The 23673-nt window shown below is 38.1% G+C and overlaps 1 pseudogene; it reads right to left on the bottom strand.

Annotated features, from left to right (window-relative positions):
• Positions 1 to 11737: 11737 nt before the first annotated feature.
• Positions 11738 to 12829, bottom strand: LOC101429899 (clathrin coat assembly protein AP180-like; annotated as a pseudogene).
• Positions 12830 to 23673: the final 10844 nt, after the last annotated feature.

The following is a 23673-nucleotide window of genomic DNA, read 5'->3' as shown; positions in this document are numbered from 1 at the left end:
ACATTTTGGAGAATTGCACTAAGTGTGGATTAAAGTTTATATTGCATGTTACACTCTCTCCCACACAATTCTTTAGGTTATGACAAGATGTATAATGGCCTGTATCTTTCATTGCAATATCATTCAGGACAGTTCACAAGTCCCACAAATGCCCCCAGTTATACCTGTTTCTGCCCCCCCCGCCTTCAGAACATCCCATGGCCACTGCCTCCTCATCAATGATATAATTTCTTCCATTGCTGTAATCACAATAAGTCTATAGTAGAATACCAATAAGTATCCTTTAGTCCATAATTCATTTCCCAATCCTGAGGATTCTGGGATGGTGATGTCCACTAGACCTATAATTGAGAGGGGGCTGTGTTCCCATAGGACCTATGGATGGAAATCCCTTGCTTGCATTTGTAGAGTTTCTTGATTACTTGGTATGATAGTTGCCCATCATCACCTCAATGTTAGTTGTCCAAGGTGAGAACAATGAACTGGAGTGTAGGTATTGTGACTCTGATGAGACTCAGGGCCCAGCTGGTACATGGATAGCTCAAAGATTTAAGTCACTTGGAAGTACAACTACCAACTCTAGCACTAATTATAGGCTCATATAGAAGAACAGAAAAGCATGTGTAGGGAAACCAAAACTGAGTCCAAATGTGTCACTCTGGAAAGAATTCCAAAGTAGAGCCCACCAGCAAGTCACAAAACTCCTGAACTATCTACCATGCCTATAGTGTCTGGATGTCTCCAAAGCACTCAGGTGGCCCAATTTGGTGCAGTATCTACTTTGACAGTTGGAGAGATCCTGGCGCTATGTGCATAAGCATAATCTCTGGAATGACCTTTAGACCTACTTTGAAGTCTCTTAGCCATATAAACTAATTTACCTTTACCTTTTCCCTCTTTTAGCCAAGGTATTTTTTCCAGCTGCATTGTTAATTGGTGCTTGGTAGTAATCACTCAGTGCCAGGGAGTCTCATCCCCCAGATTTATGTCCCATGCTGGGGAGAAGGTCTGTATTTACAAGCTGAGTTCAGCTTAGAGAAAGGCCACATTTGGGCAATGAGGAGGCAACTCTTAGGCACCCAATAATACTAGGCTAAGTTTCAATTTCAGGAGTAAAGATTCAGATGCACAGTAATCAATATCAAGGGCACATCAGTAGGCCATCTTCTTTTACTACTCATTGCCCCTGTACTCTGGGGATTCTTCTGAATCTATTAGAGAATGTGGCATAGCTCACCAGGATGGGAATTTGATATTCCTTCAGTTATTGTGTGGATCTCTTCCCATTTTTGTAATGCTCTATGAACACTTGAACATATTTATATGCCTTATGTATATACCAAAGTGAGCTCTCTCCCATGTATTCCCCATCACTGACACCCCATACCAATGATCCTCCCCTGCCACAGTTGTAATTTTTCTGTAATACAAAAATTCTTCAAAAAGAAAGGCAATCAAATAGCCAAATACAATTAAAAATGCATAACAATGATAGGTTTAAAAATAAGAAATAATATACAAAATAAATAAATTAATTAAGATTTTTAAAAATTGGGGGTAATAGTTTTTCCAATTCAGTAAAAAATTCTGTAGTGATTTTTATTGGGATTGCACTAAATCTGTAGATTAGTTTGGCTAGAATAGACATCTTAATGATATTTAGTCTTCCTATCCATGAACAGGGGATATTCTTACATTTATTTAAGTCTTCTTTGATTTCCTTTAACGGTGTTGTGTAGTTTTCCTTGTATAAGTCATTTTCATCTTTAGTTAAATTTATTCCTAGGTATTCAATTTTTTAATTTACTATTGAAAAATGGTATATTTTTCTTGATTTTCCTCTGAAGATTGGTCATTATTGGTGTTCAGAAATGCTACTGATGTTTGCACATTGATTTTTTAGCCTGAAAATTTACTGAACTCATTTATAAGCTCTAGAAGATTTGTTGTAGATTTCTCAGGGTTTTCTATGCATAGGATCATGTCATCTGCAAATAGTGAAATTTTTACTTCTTCCTTTCCAATTTGGTTGTATTTATATCTTTTTATTCCCTAAGTGCTCAAGCAAGTACTTCTAAAACTGTGTTAAATAGAAGTGGTGAAAGTGGACATCCTTGTCTTGTTTCCAATCTTAAAGGGAAAGCTTTCAACACTTCACCATTGAATATGATGTTAACTGCGGGTTTTTTCATATATACCCTTTATCTTGTTGAGGAAGCTTCCTTCTAGTCCTATATTTTGTAGAGTTTTTATCAGGAAAGTTTGCTGTATTTTGTTGAATGCTTTTTTCTGCATTTATAAAGATGATCATGTGGGTTTTTACTTTTGATCAGTTTAACAGGTGTATTACACTGATTGATTTTCTTATGTTGAACCATCCTTACACACTAGGGATGAAACCCACTTGGCCTCATGTATAATTCATTTGATGTATTGTTGAATATAGTTAGCAAATATTTTCTTGAGGATTTTAGCATCTGGATTCATTAGAGAGATTGGTCTATAGTATCCATTTCTTGGTGCATCTTTGCTTGGCTTTGGTATTAGGGTGATGTTGGCACCATAAAATGAGTTAGGCAATATTCCCTCTACTTCTATTTTTTGAAAGAGTTTAAGCAGGATTGGTGTTAATTCTTTCCAGAACATTTGGTTGAATTCACCTGTGAAGCCATCTGGCCTGGGGCTCTTCTTATTTGGGGGGTTTTCAATGACTGATTCTATCTCTTTACCTGAGATTGGTTTGCTGAGGTCATCAATTTCTTCTTTTGACAATGTAGGTTGCTTGTGTATTTCTAGGAATTTGTCCATTTCCTCTAAATTATCCATCTTGTTGGTATATAATTTCTCAACATACCCTCTTATGATACTCTTTATTTCTGTGGGCTAAGTAGTGACATCCCCTTTTGGTTTTATTTTTTCTAGTGTTTTCTTATTTTCAATTATATTTAGTTTTGCTGTAATCTCTGTTATTTTTTTTTCTACTTTGGTGTTAGTTTGTTGTTCTTTTTCTAATTTGTACAGGTGTGCAGTTAGGTCTTTAGTTTTAGCACTTTCTTCTTTTATAGTATAGACATTTATGGCCATGAATTTCCTTCTCAATATTGCTTTGCCTGTATTGCATAGGTTTTAATACATTGTGTTGTCATTTTTCTTCATTTCAAGGTAGTTACTGATTTCTTTTGATATTTCCTCCTTGACCCTCTATTTGCCTAAGAGTGCGCTGTTTAACTTCCAAATCTTTGTACCTAATCCCGATTCTCTGCCCCTACTGATTTCCAACTTCATTCCTTTGTGATCAGAGACATTACTTTGTATAATTTCAATCTTCCTGAATTCACTGAGAGTTGTTCTGTGACCTAGCATGTCATCTATACTGGAGAATTATCCATGTGCACTCAAGAAGAATGTATATCCCACAGTATTTGAATGAAATGTTCTGTGTCTGTCCAGGTCCTCTAAAGTATTATTCAAAGTCTTTGTTTCTTTATTGATTATCTGTCCAGATGTTTTGTCTAATGGTGATAATTGTGTAATTACACTAATATTGTTGAGGCACCTATTTCTCAACCTAGTTTTTCGAGTGTTTGCCTCTTGTATTTTGAGACACCCTGGTAAGGTGCATAAATGTTTATGGTTGTTCTTTCTTCTTGAAAGATTACCCATTTTATTAATATATAGTGTCCTTCTTTGTCTCTTAAAATAGTTTTGCATTTTAAGTATATTTTTTCTGGTATTAATAAAGCTACTCCCACTCTTATTTGGTTATTGTTTGCTTGTAAAATTATTTTCCAACCATTCACTTTCAGCCTCCTTGAATGCCTGCATTAAAGGTGGGTTTCTTGTACACAGCATACAAATTGTCCATTCTTCCTTAACCATTCTGCAAGTTTGTGTCTCTTGACAGGTGAGTTTATTTCATTAACATTGAATGTTATTACTGTCAAGGAATTATATTAGTCATATTTTCTTTGGGTTTATGTTGTTTTTATTTCTCTTTTTGTCTTTTTAGTTGTTCCTACACTCTCCTCCAATTCTATCTTCTGTTTTTTCCTTTACCTTGCACAACTCCCTTTAGTATTTCTTGAGGGGCAGGTTTCTTATTGACATACTCTCATAATTTCTGTTTATCTGTGAATATTTTGAACTCTCCCTCATTTTTGAGTGCCAGCATTGCTGGATAGAGAATTATGGGCTGGAAGTTTTTTTTTTTTGGTTGTTGTTGTTGTTGTTTTTTAGCTTTTAACTATGTCATACCACTGTCTTCTTGCCTACATGGTTTCAGATGAGAAATCAGCACTTAATCTTATCAAGCTTCCTTTGTATGTGATGGTTCTGTTTTCTCTTACTGCTTTTAGTATTGTCTCTTTGTCTTGAGCATTGAACAATTTGACAAGTATATGTCTTGGAGTAGGCCTGTTGGGATTTATACTGTTTTGGGTGTGCTGCATTTCATGGGCATGTACATCCCTATCCCTCCATTAGTTTGGGAAGTTTTCAGCCATCTTTCCTCCAAAACTCATTCTGTGCCCTTTCCCTTCTCTTCTCCCTCTGGGATGCCTATAATACATATGTTTGTGTGTTTCATGTCATTCAAACCCCTAAGTCCATGCCTGATTATTTCTAACTTTTTATATATCTGTTCTACTATCTGATTTCAGATGTACTGTCTTCCACATTGCTGATTCTTTCCTCTGCCATTTCAAATCTGCTGCTTTGTGCTTCTAGTGTATTTTTTTATTTTTTGGATTGTTCCTTTCATCACCATCATAGGCATTATCTTTTTATGTATGTTTATAATTTCTTTAATATGTTCTCCCAGTGTCTTCTTGATATCCTTAATCTCTTCCTTCACTTTATTAAGTTGATTCCTTTATGTTTGTTTTGACAGCTCTGATCAGTTTTTCCATGTTCTGCATCTCTTCCTGGTTTTAATTTTTTATTGGACAGGGCCATGTCTTCCTGTTTCTCACTATGGTTTTGTAATTTTTTGTTGGTGTCTAGGCATCTGTTTTTCTTGATAGGCTTATTCAGTTGATCAGCTTCTTTCACCACTCTATGGTTTTATTTTGTTGTTTTTGAGTGTGGTAAGGTTTTTCTTTGACATTTTGTTCCTTTTATTCTATTCCTTTCTTTTGTCTATGTTCCTTTGGGAAAAAATATAGGATCAGAGAAATAAGAAGAGATAGGAAGGAAAAATGAATAATAGTAATAAAAATAGTAAAAGGCCAGAGAGGGACTGTACAAGGAATAAGAAATTGCACCATTAATCCAAGTAAGAAGTACTGAGGCATAAGACTAGAAAAGTGGAATAGAAACATTAAACAAGAAACAGAATAGAGAAAAATATAGACTGAATTAAGGGGCTGGAATGATGAGAAGAGGGAAAGGAAAAAGTAAAAGAGAGAAAGAAAAAAGAAAAGAAAGGAAACAGAAAGTAGGAGAGAGAAAAATGAGAAAAGCAAAAATTGCTTAAAAGGCAAAAAGAGGTGGAATGAAAAAGCAACTACAGAAAAGAGAAAATATGAAGATGAAGGGGTGAAAAACATCACATTGGTAGAGAAAATTGGTAAACAAAAGAAAAAGCTAACAAACAGAGAAACAAAGGAAGGGGAAATAGACAAGGTAACAAGACAGCAGCAAGTCATTTATAAAAAAAAGAGGAAAGGGGCAGAAAAAATGCTAAAAAAAAAAAACAAGATAAATATGGAAAATTTCCTTGTCTTAGACCTCTAGTGATCCTCTCAGGCTGCTGACATTTATCAATCACTCACTCTGCAACCTGCCCTCTGCAGGTTTTGAATGGGTTTTAGTTAGTAAAATAAAGGCAACTTTAAAAAAGGAATCTTAAAAAAAAATAAGATATCCAAGAAAAACTAATACCATGAAGATGTCTATATGTCCCCTGTCACAATGTCTCAGATGGATGATTGATAACCTTGTGGATCACTTCTCAAGGAAAAATCAGGAACCAAACCAAGGGCCTTGTATCCGCTAGCAGGAATTCTTCACTTCACTTAACTATTCTCCCTCCTCAGGGCAATGAGCCTTTCAGAAATCTATCTGCCCCTTTTCCCTAGGGCAGGTTAGATTCCCTGTAGTCTGTAGGCATGGTGTTGATCTGCCTCCACTCTCTTATAATTCCTCTTTTTGTCTAGGAAGCTGGGTATGATTGCCTTTCTGAGGAGATACCCCTCCATTCTCTTGGTCGAGTTGGGGTCCCTTCTGATATTCAAGAGAGGTCCAACTGGCTAACCACATCACAAAGAAATCACTCTCCACCATCCCAGACCCATCTTCCTCAGAAGAATTTGCCATCACATTCCCATTTGGAGCAGAGGGCAAGGTGTTCCACCTAGTCTGTCCACCCTGATGCCCAGGTATGTGTGCAGCTTTCAGCCACAGAGGTAAGAAACCCACAATTTCCCCCTGACTTCCCTATCTATCCAGTCCCCTCTTATATTACTCAGAGCACCTTCCCATGGAGGTAGACATCTGCTCTCTTCTCAGTTAGAAACAATTCACCAAGAGTCTTACCCTGGCTTATAATCACAGGGGTAGGGGAGGGGAGCACATCCAGGCAGCTAGGAGGTTTATTAACTCAGTTACTTCTTTTGGCTTGTCTCTCTGACTGTCTCTCTTTTGGGAGTTGTGAAGAAGCATCCTGGTTTGCCGTATCCCAAAGCAGATCCCCAAAACAGCCTCTGGCTCTTTCTCTGTTGTTTTAGTGAGAGCTGAGACTTATCTTTGTAACACTTCAGCCATGTTCCTACAATCAAGCTTGTTTCTTTCCATGCCACCAATATCAGATTCAGTTGTTCTGCTTTCTTCTGAATCTCAGCTGTAATCTATCAGGCAAAATGTGGCAACTCTCCCTGAGGCTTCAGCTGTTTGAGCTTTCTGCTTTCTGTCACATGGCAGGATTAAATAATGACAGAGCAATTTCTTCCTCTATGTCTGTATTGGTGTCAGTTTATATGAGACCCACTAAGGGGATGGGGACTTAACCTGAATCATGTCTTACTGATGTGATTGAATCAAAAAGCCCTCAAAGCAATCTTAACATGTAATCTAATCAAAGGCCCCTCAAATGAATTTGATATAATCATAGAGTATCACAATCAGATAGATTAGTTTAGAAGCATAATCTTTCTCTTTCTGAGATTCATAAATAATCTCAAACAGCCACAATTTTAAAAATACTTCCTTTGTGTTTGATCTGGGTTTTATATTACACCACCCAAACGTATAATCTAATTGGAATAGATACCAACTTAACTTCAGTATCTTTTATGTTCTCTACTCCAATACACTTCTGTTTTCCTCCTTTATCATTTCATAATTTGCATGTCCATTATGATGAACTAAGACTTTTTCTTGATCAGTTGTATACTGACTTTTGTAAGAATTCAAGAGTAGAGTTGTATATTGAGACTACAGTACTACTGAGTTTTGCATTTAACCTTTTACTTACCATTACTGATAATCTTAATTACATCACACTTTAAGCAATTCTCTCGTCTTTTCTTTTCAACCTGTAGTTGAAGAATTGTTTCATGTATTATCTGTGAACATTTATTTTTTTTAAGATTTATTTATTTATTTATTTTATCTCCCCTTCCCCTCCCACCCCAGTTGTCTGTTCTCTTTGTCTATTTGCTGCATCTTCTTTGTCCACTTCTGTTGCCATCAGCATCGTGGGAATCTGTGTTTCTTTTTGTTGCATCATCTTGTGTCAGCTCTCCTTGTGTGTGGTGCCATTCCTGGGCAGGCTGCACTTTCTTTCGTGCTGGGTGGCTCTCCTTATGGGGTGTACTTGTTGTGCATGGGACTCCCCTACATGGGGGACACCCCTGCATGGCATGGCACTCCTTGTGTGCATCAGCACTGCACATGGGCCAGCTGCACAAGGGTCAAGGAGGCCCGGGGTTTGAACTGCGGACCTTCCATGTGGTAGACAGATGTCCTAATCCCTGGGCCAAGTCCGCTGCCCTGAACATTAAGTTTTGAAGAACTTTTGCTGGAAAAAGAATTTTTTGTGGACAGTTTTTCTCTTTCAGTACCGTAAATTTATCATACTATTACCTTCTTGCTTCCATATTTTCTGATATGAAATCAGAACTTATTCTTTTTGAGGATCCTTCAATTGAGCCAATGATTTTTCTCTCGCTGCTTTCAGAATTCTCTCTTTATCTTTGCCATTTCACATTCTAATTAGTATGTGTGTTACAGTAGGTCCGTTAAGATTTATTCTGTTTGGAGTACATTGCACTTCTTTAACTTGTATATTTATGTCTTTCATGATAGATGGGAAATTTTCAGTCAGCTATTATTTCTTCAAATATTCTTTCTGCCCCTTTTTCCTTCCCTTCTCCTTCTGGGAAACCCTTGACATGTATGTTTCTGTGCTTCATGCTGTCATTCAAATCCATGAGACATTGCTCAATTTTTTCTATTCTTTTTCAGTCTGTTCTCACAATATGATTTGTTGTTGTTTTGAGGTACTGGGATGGGGAATTGAACTGGGACCTCATATGTGCAAAGCTGGCACTCAACCACTGAGCCACATTGGCTTTCCTGAGCTGGTTGTTTCATTTGTTTGCTTGTTGCTTGTTTTTGTTTTCAGGAGGCACCTGGCACCTCCCATGTGGTAAACAGGTACTCAATCAGTTAAGCCACATCTGTTCCCCACAACGTAATTTTGTTTGCCCTTTCTTCTAGTTTGCTGACTATTTTTTCTGCCTGCTAAAATCCACTGTTGTATACCCCTAGTGTATTTTTAATCTCTTCTATTATGTCTTTCATTCCCATCATTTCTATTTTAGGTACCAGGGGCCAGGGATTGAACCCAGGAACTAGTATTTGGGAAGCCAGCACACAATCACTGAGCCACATTGGCTCCTGGCTCCCTGGTTTTTTTGTTTGTTTGTTTGCTTATTTTGCTTGTGGATTGTTCTGTTTTGTTTTTTAGGAGGCATCAGGAACTGAAACTGGGACCTCCCATGTGGGAAGCAGGCACTCAACTGCTTGAGCCACATATGCTCTCTGTTATGTTCTCTTCATATTTTAAAATTTTTCTTTAAAAGTCTCAAGGGACTTTATTATAAACATAAAAGGACAACCTACACAATAGGAGAACATATTTGAAAACCACATATCCAATAAAGGTTTAGTACCAAGCACATGGCAGGGAAAATATTGGTCCACTCATCTCTCCCCTCTCTTCCAAGCCTCATCTCTTCAGCTCTGAGATGTTCCATGGGCCTATTCTCTCAGGAGCCTGTTTCTGTGCCTCTGTGCTCTGCTGATTCCTGTCTCTGACCTCTGGGACCTCTCTTGTCTCTGAAGCTTTTATTCTGTGTGGGTTTTAGTGCTCCATTTATAAAGGACTCCAGTGAGATAATTAAGACTCATTCTGAATGAGGTGGGTCATATCTTAGGCTAAGATCCTACTTGCTGAAAGATTTTATTTAGAAAGTGTCCACACCTACAGGAATGGATTAAGTTTAAGAAGATACCTTTCTGGGTTCTATACAGCCTCATGATAATCAAGATTCTTCTTAAACAAATTTCACACACACACTGATGTTCACAGCAGCATTATTCACAGTTGTCAAAAGATGGAAGCAACTCAAGAATACATCACCTGATAAGTGGGTAAATAAAATGTGGTGTATAAATATGATGGGATATTATTCAGCCATAAAAAGGAATGAAGTCCCAATACATGCGACAAGGATGAACCTTGAAGACATCATGTTGAATGAAAGAAATTGAACAGAAAAGGATAAATATTGCATGACCACACTGATGTGAAACAATTAGAACAAGTAAACTCCTAGTGTCAGAATCTAAATTATGGGTTACCAGGTGATAGGGTGTGGATAAGTAATCGGAAGTTAAATCTTAAAATATACAGCATTTCTAATTAGAATGATGGGCTCGTTTGGTGACGATGGAGACGATGGTAGCACAACACTGTGAATGTAATTAGCAGCATTGAAATATATATCTGAATATGAATATAAGGAGAAATGTATGGTAACAAAATAAAACATTTTTTTAAATCCATGGAACTACACTACATAAACAGTGAGCTCTAGTTAAACCATCAAATTTAATTAATAGTACAATTATAAATATCATCAGTTGTAACAAATATTCCTTACCAATGTTAGTTGTTGGTAGTGCGATGTATGGGAATACTGTATTTTATACACGATTGTTCTGTAAACTCACAACTTTTATAATAAAGAAAAAAACATAGTTCCTTTAAATTGGAGATATTCAAGCTGTGTGGCAGATTAATTCTCCAATTTTTAGATGAATTGGAGAGATGATCTTTCACACCCTAAAGAAGCTATAAATCTATGACTTGCTCCAAATCACACAGCTAATAATTTTAGCAATTTGAAAAGGTCTAGGACGAAGTCCTAGTGTCTTGAAGGAAATATGAATGGCCTGCTCCTTTGAGGCCTCCTAGACTGGCACTATCTGGAGGAATACACCAAGATCAAGGGTCTCTCCCTTGGTCTTGTAAGCTTGGAAACTTGACTGAATGAGTTAATGCTCTAAGTTAGAGAAGTTAAACATGTTTCTAACATCCCTTAGCATTAGGATTATAGCATCAAACACCAAAACATGTATTTGCACATTCTTTCCTGCTAAGCACTCTCTTTTACTTCAGTGACTCTTTTTTCATGCATCATTGACTTACCAACTTATGTGACTGTCATTTTTCACATTTTTTAAACAAATATGTCAAAGACTTCTGTTAATTGCAGCATTGGAATCTTTTAATTGAATCATCTCATCCATTGAGGTTTTTTTAGAGGTTAGAAAGGAAAAAACTTAACCCAAATCGTTTATTTTTTTCTTCATAAGTTTCACATTACCAGGCTCTTTTTCAGTACTACATATAATCTTTTACATTTATAAATACTATGTGAAAACATAAAAGAGAGTTACTTTTAAGATGATTGTGAGAAATCATGCAGCAATAAAATCTGTCAGCCCTTTTGAGGTCAGTATGCAATTGGGATGTGCATATTTTATCAGCGTTCATCAGTGGAATTACAGATGGCATCCAAATAAAAAGCTTAGAGGGGTTCTTCTTAGATACGCCATGACTTAAGGTAAAACTTTCTGAGTGTCCAATAGCATTCTGCTACTCTCAGTCATGTGATACACCTCAAGGTTCATATCTGAATCCATGAAGGTTACTGGAAATTTATTTCAATCATCTAAATTTTTTATTGTAATTCATTAGGGAGCTATTTTTTCAGAGCCCTAAAAACAATATGGGAATTCAGTAAGTTAAAAGCTCTAGAAGACATGTAAAAATTGAGAAGCATAAATTTGACACTAAAAATAATTACATTCATTTGACCATATGATTTGCAAACCCCAAAAATATGTGAAGCCCTCTGTAGATACTCCAAGATAATCAAGGCTCTTCTTAGACAAATCTTACATATTTCTTATAAATACCAGAAAATTATAGCATACAGAATACTTGATATCAGAAAGAGTTTCTAAATTTTAGAATGTGTGCCTAAGGAATAGCAGGCAAGAAAGTAAGAAATAATTGGACCTGCATTGAATTGGTGTAGGGTATTTTCTGTTGTTATAGGTAGCCAGCTCCAAAAATCCTGAGGCAAAACAGAAGGTGCTTTAAGTAATTCCACAAACCAGCAGCATTAGGCTACAAACCACACTGCTCCATAGCCATGAAACCTCCTCATGCAGTGGTTCTTCCAAAAGATGGTGCTGGCGCTGGTGCTGCAGCTGCTGCTGCCCCTCCAGAGGAAAAAAGTCTGGCTGGAGGTCAAGGAGATCACTAGATGGTTTAGAAGTGCTGACTGGAACAGCCGCAGACATAGTTGCAAATAAATCAACTGGTGGGGATGTGTCCATAGTGTTAGCTGGTGTAGAATTAGAAGATTTAACACTTGTGGCTGGAAAAGACTTACTTAATGGAGAGGGAGCACCAGATTTGATTCTGGGTTTCTTTCCTTCTAATGTATTTAGATGCTGTTCAAGGTCTCCATAAGACTGCTGGGAGCCTGAGTGAGGTCAGGAATATCAACTTTATCAAAACAACTTGCTCTGCAACTTTGAAAAATTCAGACACTTGTGTCATTCTAGTTAAAAATTGTTTTTAAATTTCTAGACCATCTTTACATTGTCCTTTATTCATTTCAAAAAGAGTTTCAAGTAAGTTAATAACTCCATCATTTTAGCAAGTGAAAAGTTTGATAAGATCTTTGAAAAGAAGCATAAATGCAGCATTTATGGTACAATTTGCTGGTTTGTTTGGATGCATATCAAATTCAATCAAGACATCCATTTATCCCTGCAGTATTTGCATACTCTTTAGTAGCTTTTCAGGAGACATTGTCCTCATTACACCTTCACTCTGGCAAAATCAAATGCCTTCTGTCTGTAATGCCTTTCATTCTATTATCTACAGTATCACCTTATTAAGGTAGACATATCATAACCATGGGATCCACTTTTGTCCAAACAGTTGCTGAGATTGAACAGTGTATTTCTAGAGGCCAAATACTGAATAAATCTCTCATTTCCATGCACCTTGAGATGATGTGTTGTCACTAAAGCTACTGTTTGTGACTTGCTCAAAGAATGTGTTGGCCATCTGAAGAATATTAACATTTGTTTCATTGGCAGCCTAGGTCAAATAGTCCAGGGGCTTTTTCTTGGGGCCCATCACTTTGTGAGTGGTGGTTTTGAGGACCGCCCTAGCCAGAGTGGAGCCTGTAATGCTGTACTGGGATGCAGCAATATAATCTGTGAATGTTTGGTCCAGCATGTTCTCTGTCCGCATCTACTACCTTTTTTTCTGATTCCCGGCACCAGATAAGCCCCAGCATGCATTGGGTTAGTCTCCCAGAGCTGCACCCACAGGAGCCTTCATTGAGATTTTTTAATAAACATTTTTTCATCATTTTTAGTAAACATTTTAATAAACATTTTTCAAAGATTTTATTTATTTCTTCCCTCTTCCTTGTTGTTTTTCACTTGTATCTGTTCATCTTCCTTGTTTCCTTAGGAGGCACTGGGAGTTGAACCAGGAACTCTAATGTGGGAGGGAGATGCTTAAGCCACCTCCATTCCCTGTTTTGTTGTGTTTCTCATTAGGTTTTTTCCTCCCTGTGCCTCTCTTTTCATCAGCTCACTGTGCCTTTCCATTGTGTCAGCTCACTGTCTTCTTTAGGAGGCACTGGGAACCTTGCTCCCTGCTTTGTTATATATCTCATTATTATGTTTTTTCTTCTTGTATCTCTTGTTGTGTCAGCTTGCCACACCTGCTTCTCACACCAGCTGGATGTCTTCTTTAGGAGGATGGCACCAGGATCTGAACCAGTGACCTCCCATGTGGTAAGCAAGAGCCCAGTCACCTGAGCCACATCTGCTCCACCCCCCACTGAGTTTTGATTTTATAGTTTTAACTCTAAGGGCAACTCTTTTTCCCAAGCAGAGCACCATCCAGGTCACCTAGTACCATGGCTTGGATCGTAAGAGACACAGATGGGTAACATGACTGTTTACCCAACATAACCCAGAGTGTGATGAGCCATGATCTAGAACATTAGAAGCAAAACTGGATATGTCAAATAATTTCCTCAATAACCAGAGAGTTTTCAGAGGAAGAGGGGAGTGGAGTGGCAACATAAGAACCCCTTTCCTCAATTCCTTCTGAGAAGAACCAGAAGAATCCAGAAAGGAGAGAATAATTACATCTACTGTGGAAGTCCACGTATAAAGACAACACTAAAGCACCCTACCAATTCCACAAAGTTATAGGAGGGAATGCATGAGTGAGCTTCCTGAACAAGGAACACCTCATTTGGGGTCTGACAAAATCCCTTCTCTTGTCCAGCCCCCCAACTTGGCTCACATCAAAACCATGAACGGTAAAACAATGAAAATACATTTACTTACATATTAAGTGGTCACAGATGAAAACAGTGATGATATTGAGAAAGAGGTAGTAAAACAGGAATTCCATATATTTGGTTAGGGATCTAAATTAATACAGCCCTTCTGGGGAGCAATTTGGCATACACTATTTACATATTAAATTTGTGTACATTTTTGCCAGGCAGTTCCTTTTCTACAAATTCATCCTATAAAAATAACTGAACAAGTGAGCATATTTCAATAAATGCACAAGTATCATAACCAGAGCAATGTTTATTAAAAATTGGAGGCAACCCACATGTTCATTAATAGGAGATAAATGAATGGTGGCATTTTCATACATTGGAATATCATGTAACCATTGATAAGAATGAGGTAAAACTCTAAATAATACACTGATGATTTGGAAAAATTACACATGCACACACATATATCTCCTCAGTTTTGATGGATAAATTTTTCTAGAAGTACAATTCTTAATCAAAAAGTACACAAATTTAAAATACAGAGAATGTGAAATTGCCTTCTCCAAAAATTCTATACAAATTAGGTTCCAACCAGCAATGTAGAATTCATTTTCCTAGATCTTTCTCAACACCACCATTTTGATGTGCAACAATTTGATGTATAAGTAAACATATGTCTATATATATATATATACATGCATATATATATGATGTGAACCAGACTTAACATTCCCCCATCCTCCCTTTGTCCTGAAAAGTATATGTGAATGGTACAGAATATACATTTTACTTTATACACATCTGAATTTTAATATAAGATATTGTGACAGTTTGAGATTATTTATCAATTCCAAAAAGTGATTGTTTGTAAATTAGTATGTTCCTCTGGGTGTGATAATCTTTGTTTGTATTACATTCAGCTGAGATGTCTTTGATTAAATTATATTAAGATTAGGGCTTGCTAAGGAATTAACCTTGAGTTGGACTCTTTAGGGTCTTGTAACTGAAAGATTTTACCTCAAATAAATACATTTTATAAAAACTCACAAATTTCTGGTACAATGCATCAGCACCCCTTTGACTGACTAACACAGAAATATGTATCACTTGGGGAGTGGCGGAGTGGGGGCGGTGGGGGTGAATGGGGACCTCATATTTTTTAATGTAGTATTTTTTTAAAAATGAGTAAATAAAATTAAATTAAAAAAATAAAGAGCATCCTCAAAATTTAAAAAAATCAAAAAAAGAAAAGATAAAACTATTTACAATATATTGAATTTATTTTAAAAACATATGTTAAAAATTTATAAAACAAAGGAGATGTATTAGTCTCAATAAGGATATATATTAGATCTTAGCAGTACGTTGGAGGGCTCTTTCATTTCTGGGCTCAGTTGCTTTGTTCTCTTTACAAGATCAGCTGCAAAATATCAGGTGAATGGTTCACCTCTCCTCCCGAGGGTAACAGGATCAAAGCTGACAAGTTCTCTCCTCTTCCACATCTTTGGAGCGCTTTCTATTCCTCTGTGTTCTTCTCCTGTGAGAGTTTCTGCTTGTATACCCCACCAAGGGGGCAGGAACTCAACCCTGCATACTATAATGATGTGGTTGAATCAAAGCCCTAATCTTGATTTAATCAATTGAATGCAAAGCCTTTGATTTTTTTTTAAATTATACCAACATTTTTCATTTATTTAAATATATGAAATCACTATATATAAATGACTACTTTAGATAACACTAATCAATGAAAGAATGAGGGCATATACAATTTAAAAATAATGCAACAACACTCCTCCACAGAGACATCAAACTGGTAATTTCTGCTGTTCTCCTACTCACACAAGTACCCAAAGTAAAATCCTTGAGCCTGAGGCGAACACTTCCAGAAATGTTCTTGTCATATACAAACATTGGTCCATTTTTTATTTTTTTTAATTGATTTTATAAAAATATTACATTAAAGAAATATGAGGTCCCATTCAACCCCACCACCCCCACCCCACCACTCCCCCCCCCCCAGCAACACTCACTCCCATCATCATGACACATCCATTGCATTTGGTAAGTACATCTCTGGCCATCTCTGCACCTCATGGTCAATGGTCCACATCATGGCCCATACTCTCCCCCATTCCATCCACTGGGCACTGGGAGGATTTACAATGTCCAGTGATTGCCCCTGAAGCACCATCCAGGGCAACTCTAACTCCCAAAGGCGCCGCCACATCTCAACTCTTCCTGCCATTCCCCATACCCATCAGCCACCATGTCCACTTTTCCCACTCCAATGCCACCTTTTCTCTGTGGGCATTGGATTGGTTGTGTCCATTGCACCTCTATGTCAAGAGGAGGCTCAGATTCCACATGGATACTGGATGTAATCCTCCTGCTTTCAGTTGTAGGCACTCTAGGCTCCATGGTGTGGTGGTTATCCTTCTTCAACTCCATCTTAGCTGAGTGAGGTGAGTCCAATAAATCAGATTGTAGGAGCTGAAGTCTGTTGAGGCTCAGGGCCTGGCTATCATATTGTCAGTCCAGAGATTCAAATCCCCTAAATATATCTTAAACCCCAACACCAACTACAATTACAGTAAAGTAGCGTGAAAGTCTTGTGAAAAGAGATCCCATCTGAGTATGATTTCATCACGTAGAAACACCAGCTCCAAAGAAGGGCCAACCGACATGGCAGTGAACCCCATCTGCCATGGCCATAGAACCCGTGGGTCTATTTAGCCCTCAAAGGAACGAATACCTGGGGTTGTATCTACTTTATCTGTCTCTTAGACTCTGCTCAGTTGTGCATGAGGGCAATCCTTTTGACAGCCTCCAGACTCTTTTTTAGAGACTCGTAGCCATATAAACTCATTTCTCCTTTCCATTTCCCCCTTACATTAGGTCAAACAGCATTTTAAAGTCATGTTATTATATTTAGACAGGGATATTCTGCTGATCCGCACTGAACCTTCAATTCAATGTCATTTTCCAGTTGCATCATCAGTTGGTAGTTGATAGTGAACCCTTGGTGCCAGGGAGGCTCATCCCCGGATGTCATGTCCCACGCTGGGGGGAAGGCATTGCATTTACATGCTGAGTTTGGCTTCGAGACTGGCCACATTTGAGTAACATGAAGGCTGTCAGGAGGAAATTCCCAGGCACAGTGCTGCTCTAGGCCTTGTTCTTATTTCAGGCATATAGGCTGACAGCATAGTCATTAGTATCATGCTGTCACGGGTGGACCCTCATTCCTTCCTGGTCCTTACCGTTGCACCTGGGGGACTGCCGCTGCTCCCCTTGGGACATCGACAGAGCACCCCCGGCCAGGAACACAGTACCCCCCAGCTGTAGTTTTTAATTGTTTCCACAATGAGTATATCAAAACATTACCATGCACCCTGGACATATGCCCTGTATAGCTCCCTGTCAGCCATATATCACCTGTCAATAGTGTCCTATACTAGTATTCCTCCGCTGCCGTTGTTGAACTACTCTGTGATCCAAAACTTCCTGAAAATTGAAGCCCAATATAATGTCAGGATCCCTTACTAGTAAAATGGCATATAGCGATGGGTTTAAATGTTAGATATAGAATACATGCTGACTTGGAAAAATTCTACATCCTATCTTTTTTCCCCCCTAATTATTGAACTTCTCTTCACAAGAGCCCTAGACCACAGTAATTCATATATACAATATACAGTACTCCCACACAACTACCATAAAATCTTTTCCCTTCCACAGCGATATTCTTATAACTTATTCATATCATATTTACTTAAAGTGATGTACAGACTCTGAGACAATAGCTTTCAAACAAGGTGACATCTGTGCTTACATTGTGGTCCATACTTTAGGATATACAGTTTTCTAAATTTTTAGTTATCCTATGTTTTACATTATGGTTTACATTATTAGTCCGTCCTCCCCTATATGTTTATGGTGTAATATTACATGTTTTATATCCATCCTTGTGTACTCTCGCGAAACTCCTCTCTTACCCCACATTTACCTTGGTTCCACACATTTAACATCCATTTTCCCATCCCCTTGGTGCGCACAGTGACATCCAACCTCCATTTCCCAAGGAGTAACGTCCAGAGGTACTTGCAACAGTGTTCAGGGCCCAACTTACTCAACTGCCCCAATGCCCTGGGAGCCACCCTTTCTCCCGAGAGATACGGTTCCCTCTATTTGATGGCATTAGTCCTCCCCAGGATGTGGGTCCACCCCAACTCTAACTACTTGGGTCTCTACAAAATGGTACCACCCACTCTGGCAAAATGAGCATTCAGACATTCCCCAGGAGCCCGTCCCACATCAGACCATCCCCTCCTAGCATCCTAAACAGGTAACCCTCTTAATTATCTTTTGATACCATTTTCTCAGCATTTTACTCTCAACCAACACCTGACACTCTCCTATGTTCGTATGCTACCCCTCTCTCCCCCCACTTTTTGGGCAATATTACCCATCCACCCATCCCCAGCCCCCTTCAAACCCGCAAAGCCCCACCCAAAGGCAACCCCTTGCCCCCATTTTATCTCTTCTTTGTGTTCATACTTACCGCCAGCTCATCATAAATTCCACCCCTGCAGACGTCGGCTCACATCCTTCCTCCACCTCCAATTTCCTGTAAGCCTATTGTTCAGTCTCTAGCTCTCTGAGGCAGCTTTCTTATTTCATATCATTGAAGTCATGTAGTATTTGTCCTTCAATGCCTGGGTTGCTTAACTCAACATAAGGTTCTCAAGATTATTCCATGTTATCATGTGTGTTTGTAGTGTATTTGTTCTTACAGCCCAGTAGTATTCCATTGTGTGTATATACCACATTTTATTGATCCACTCATCTGTTGATGAGCATTTGGGTTGATTCCAAATTTTGGCGATACTGAACAATGCTACTATGAACATTGGTGTACATATATCAGTTTGTGTCCTTGTTTTCAGTTCTACTGGGTATATACCCAGCAGTGGTATTGCTGGGTCATATGGCAAATCTATGGTTAGTTTTTTGAGAAAATGCCAAACTGTCCTCCAGAATTGTTGGATCCTTCTACATTCCCACCAGCAGTGGATGAGTGTTCCCCTTTCTTCACATCCTCTCCAGCATTTGTATTCTTCTGTTTTTTTCATAGCTGCCAATCTTATGGGAGTAAGATGGTATCTCATTGTAGTTTTGATTTGCATTTCCCTGATAGCAAGAGATTTGGAGCGTTTTTTCATGTGCTTTTTAGCCATTTGTATTTCTTCTTTGGAGAAGTGTCTGTTTAAATCTTTTTCCCATTTTTTAAATGGGTTGTGTATCTTTTTATTTTCAAGATATAGGAGTTCTTTCTATATGCAAGTTATAAGTTTCTTATCTGATATATGGTTGCCAAGTATTTTCTCCCACTGTGTGGGCTCCCTTTTTACTTTCTTGACAAATTCCTTTGAGGTGCAGAAGGCTTTAATTTTGAGGAAGTCCCATTTATCTATTAGTTCTTTTGCTGCTCGTGCTTTTGGTGTGATATTCGTGAATTCATTTCCTATTACAAGGTCTGTAGATGTTTCCCTACACTGCTTTCCAAGGTCTTTATGGTCTTGGCTCTTATATTTAGGTCTTTGATCCATCTTGAGTTGATCTTTGTATAAGGTGTGAGATGGTAATCCTCTTTCATTCTTCTACATATGGCTATCCAGTTCTCCAGGCACCATTTGTTGAATAGGCCACTCTCTCCCAGTTGAGAGGGTTTGGTGGCTTTATCAAATATTATATGGCTATATACGTGAGGTTCTATATCAGAGCTTTCAATTCGATTACATTGGTCTGAGTGTCTCTCCTTATGCCAATACCATGCTGTTTTTACTACTGTAGCTTTGTAGTATGTTTTGAAGTCAGGTAGTGTGATTCCTCCAATTTCGTTTTTCTTTTTCAATATGTCTTTGGCTATTCGGGGCCTCTTTCCTTTCCAAATAAATTTCATAGTTAGTTTTTCTAGTTCCTTAAAGAAGGCTGTGTTGATTTTTAATGGGATTGCATTGAATGTGTAGATCAGTTTTGGTAGGATAGACATCTTAGTAATATTCAGTCTTCCTATCCATGAACAAGGAATATTCTTCCATTTATTTACGTCTTCTTTGATTTCCTTGAACAGTCTTGTATAGTTCTTGATGTATAAGTTTTTTACCTCTTTAGTTAAATTTATTCCTAAGTAGTTGATTTTTTTATTTACTATTGTGAATGGTATTTGTTTCTTGATTTCCTCCTGATCTTGCTCATTATTGGTGTACAGAAATGCTACTGATTTTTGCGCATTGATCTTGTAACCTGAGACTTTACTAAACTCATTTATGAGTTCTAGAAGCTTTGTTGTAGATCTCTCAGGGTTTTCTATGTATAGGATCATGTCATCTGCAAATAATGAAATTTTGACTTCTTCCTTTTCAATTTGAATGTCTTTTATATCTGGTTCTTGCCTCACTGATCGAGCAAGTGCTTCTAAGACAATGTTAAATAGAAGGGGAGACAATGGGCATCCTTGTCTTGTTCCTGAGTTTAGAGGGAAGGATTTTAGGATTTCTGCATTGTAACCAATGTTGGCTTTAGGTTTTTCATATAAACTCGTTATCATGTTCAAAAAATTTCCTTGTATTCCGATCTTTTGGAGTGTTTTTATCAAGAAAGTGTGCTGTATTTTGTCAAATGCTTTTCCTGCATCTATAGATATAATCATGTGATTTTTTTCCTTCAATCTGTTTATATGGTGTATTACGTTGATTGATTTTCTTATGTTGAACCATCCTTGCATACCTGGAATAAATCCCACTTGGTCGTGGTGTATAATTTGTTTAATGTGTTGTTGAATACGATTAGCAAGTATTTTGTTAAGTATTTTTGCGTCTAGGTTCATTAGAGAAATTTGTCTGTAATTTTCCTTTCTTGTGGTGTCTTTGTTTGGCTTTGGTACTAGGGTAATGTTGGCATCATAGAAGTTCAGCAATGTTCCTTCTGTTTCGATTTTTTGGAATAGTTTCAGCAGGATTGGTGTTCTTTCTGGAATGTTTTGTAGAATTCACCTGTGAAGCCATCTGGCCCTGTGCTCTTCTTAGTTGGGAGATTTTTAATGACTGATTCTATCTCTCTGCTTGTGATTGGTTTGTTAAGAACATCAATTTCTTCTTTCGTCAATATGGGCTGTTTATGTGTCTCTAGAAATTTGTCCATTTCCTCTAAATTGTCATTTTTGTTGTAATATAGTTTTTCAAAGTATCCTCTTATGATAGTCTTTATTTCTGTGGGGTCAGTGGTGATATCTGTGGGAGGAGGGGCACCCGGCTTGCCTCAATGGCAAACAGTGTGGCAAGAGGTGACACCACCTCTGCCCACTGGGCCTAGACAAGGTGACCACGCCTGACTAGGCCTTTGCTGCTAACGGCTAGCTGGCACCACCCTCCCCCTTCCTATCTCCCGCCTAGGCCAGCTCTCACTTCCCCTCCCCCCTCCCTTAAACCTAATCTCTTAGTACGCTGTTTGCCCAGCAACAGCTTACAACCACCTATCAGCTTAGTAACAGTGTCAGCCTATCAAGAGTTAGCACATACTCTACTGGCCAATCACTAGTCCAATGCCAGAACATTGCCTTATATGGAAACAGCATTTGCCCTAGCCAATCAGAACCCGCCACACCACTCCCCAATCCTATAAATTTGCATCCCCTTCCGCAATAAACCAGACTTGTGCCATCAGCCTGTCTCCACGACTTCTTCCTGGGTCGTGTGCCCTCCATGCCTTCGGAGCCACTGAGGGAAGCCTCAGCAGCCTTACGAGGCTTTCTTCCCCATGCCAGGGACCCCTCTCATCCCACAACGGGATCCCACTCATCCCACAACAGGGACCCCGCTCGTCCCATAACAGGGCCCCCGTTTCATCCCTCAATATCGCCTTTCTTATTTCTTATTTTGTGTATTTGCATCTTCTCTCTTTTTTTCTTTGTTAGTCTCGCTAAAGGTTTGTCAATTTTGTTGATCTCCTCAAAAAACCAGCTATTGGTCTTGTTTATCTTTTCAAGTGCTTTCTTATTTTCTATTTCATTTAGTTCTGCTCTTATCTTTGTTATTTCCTTCCTTCTTCTTCCTGTTGGGTTACTTTGTTGTTGTTTTTCTAATTCCTTCAAATGTGCAGTTAGTTCTTCAATTTTTGCTCATTCTTCTTTTTTGATATATGAATTTATGGCTATAAATTTCCCTCTCAGTACTGCTTTTGCTGCATCCCATAAATTTTGGTATGTTGTGTTATCATTATCATTTGTTTCAAGGTAGTCATTGATTTATTTTGAGATTTCCTCTTTGACCCACTGTTTTTCTAAAAGTGTGCTGTTTAATTTCCAAATCTTGGTGTGAAACCTGGGCCTCTGTCCCTTGCAAATTTCCAGCTTGACTCCACTGTGGTCAGAGATATTGTTTTGTATTATTTCAATCTTTCTGAATTCATTCAGCCTTTCTTTGTGGCCTAGCATATGGTCTATCTTGGAGAACGATCCATGTGCGCTTGAGAAAAATGCATATCCTGCTGTGTTTGGGTGTAATGATCTATATATGTCTATTAGATCCAGCTCCTCTAATATACTGTTCAAATGTTTTGTTTCTTTAGTGATTCTCTTTTGAGATGTTCTTTCCAAGGTAGATACTGGTGTATTAAAATCCCCCATTAAAATTGTAGATGCATCTGTTCTTTCACTTAGTTTTTCCCGCGTTTGCCTCATGTATTTAGAGGCACGCTTGTTAGGATCATAAATATTTATGATTGTTCGATCTTCTTGACAGATTTTCCCTTTCACTAAAATGTAGTATCTTTCTTTGTCTCTCACAATTGTTTCGCATTTAAAGTCTATTTTGTCTGATATTAATATAGCTACTCCTGCCTTTTTTTGGTTATTGTTTGCTTGTATGATTTTTTTCCGGCCATTCACTTTCAATCTCCATGCGTCTCTGGGTCTAAGATGTGTCTCTTGTAGACAGCATATGGATGGGTCATATTTCCTTATCCAATGTCCCAGTCTGAATCTTTTGATAGGTGAGCTTAATCCAGTGACATTCAGTGGTATTACTTTCAAGGAAATATTTGTGTTAGCCATATTTTGATTGGATTTGTGTTTGTCATATTTTGTTTGTATTTTTTTCCTTTTATTTTTGTCTTTTTTTGTTGCTCTTATACTCTCCTCCAACTCTGCCTGTCCTGTTTTTTCCTTTCTTCCTGCAGAACTCCTGTTAGAATTTCCTGAAGGGGAGGTTTCTTGTTGGTATGCTCTTTCAGTTTCTGTTTATCTGTGAATATTTTGAACTCTCCATCATGTTTGAATGCTAGTTTAGCTGGATAGAGTATTCTTGGTTGGAGATTTTTTTCCTTTAGTACCTTGACTATATCATACCACTGCCTTCTTGCCTCCATGGTTTCAGATGAGAAAGCAGCACTTAATCTTATGGAGCTTCCCTTGTATGTGATGGTTTTCTTTGGTGCTTTTAGGATTATCTCTGTCTTGAGCATTGGATAACTTGACAAGTATATGTCTTGGGGTGGGCCTGTTGGGGTTTATGACTAGTGGAGTGCTGTGCTTCTTGGATATGTACATCTGTCTCTATCAGTATATTTGGGAAGTTTTCAGCCATTATTTCCTGCAATACTACTTCTGACCCCTTTCCCTTCTCTTCTCCTTCTGGAATGCCTATAATACATATTTTTGAGTGTTTTGCATTGTCATTTAGGTCCCTAAGTCCTAGCTGGATTT

This window comes from Dasypus novemcinctus, chromosome X (genome assembly GCF_030445035.2).
Source record: "Dasypus novemcinctus isolate mDasNov1 chromosome X, mDasNov1.1.hap2, whole genome shotgun sequence".
NCBI lineage: Eukaryota > Metazoa > Chordata > Mammalia > Cingulata > Dasypodidae > Dasypus > Dasypus novemcinctus.
This window is presented reverse-complemented; position numbering and strand designations above follow the sequence as displayed.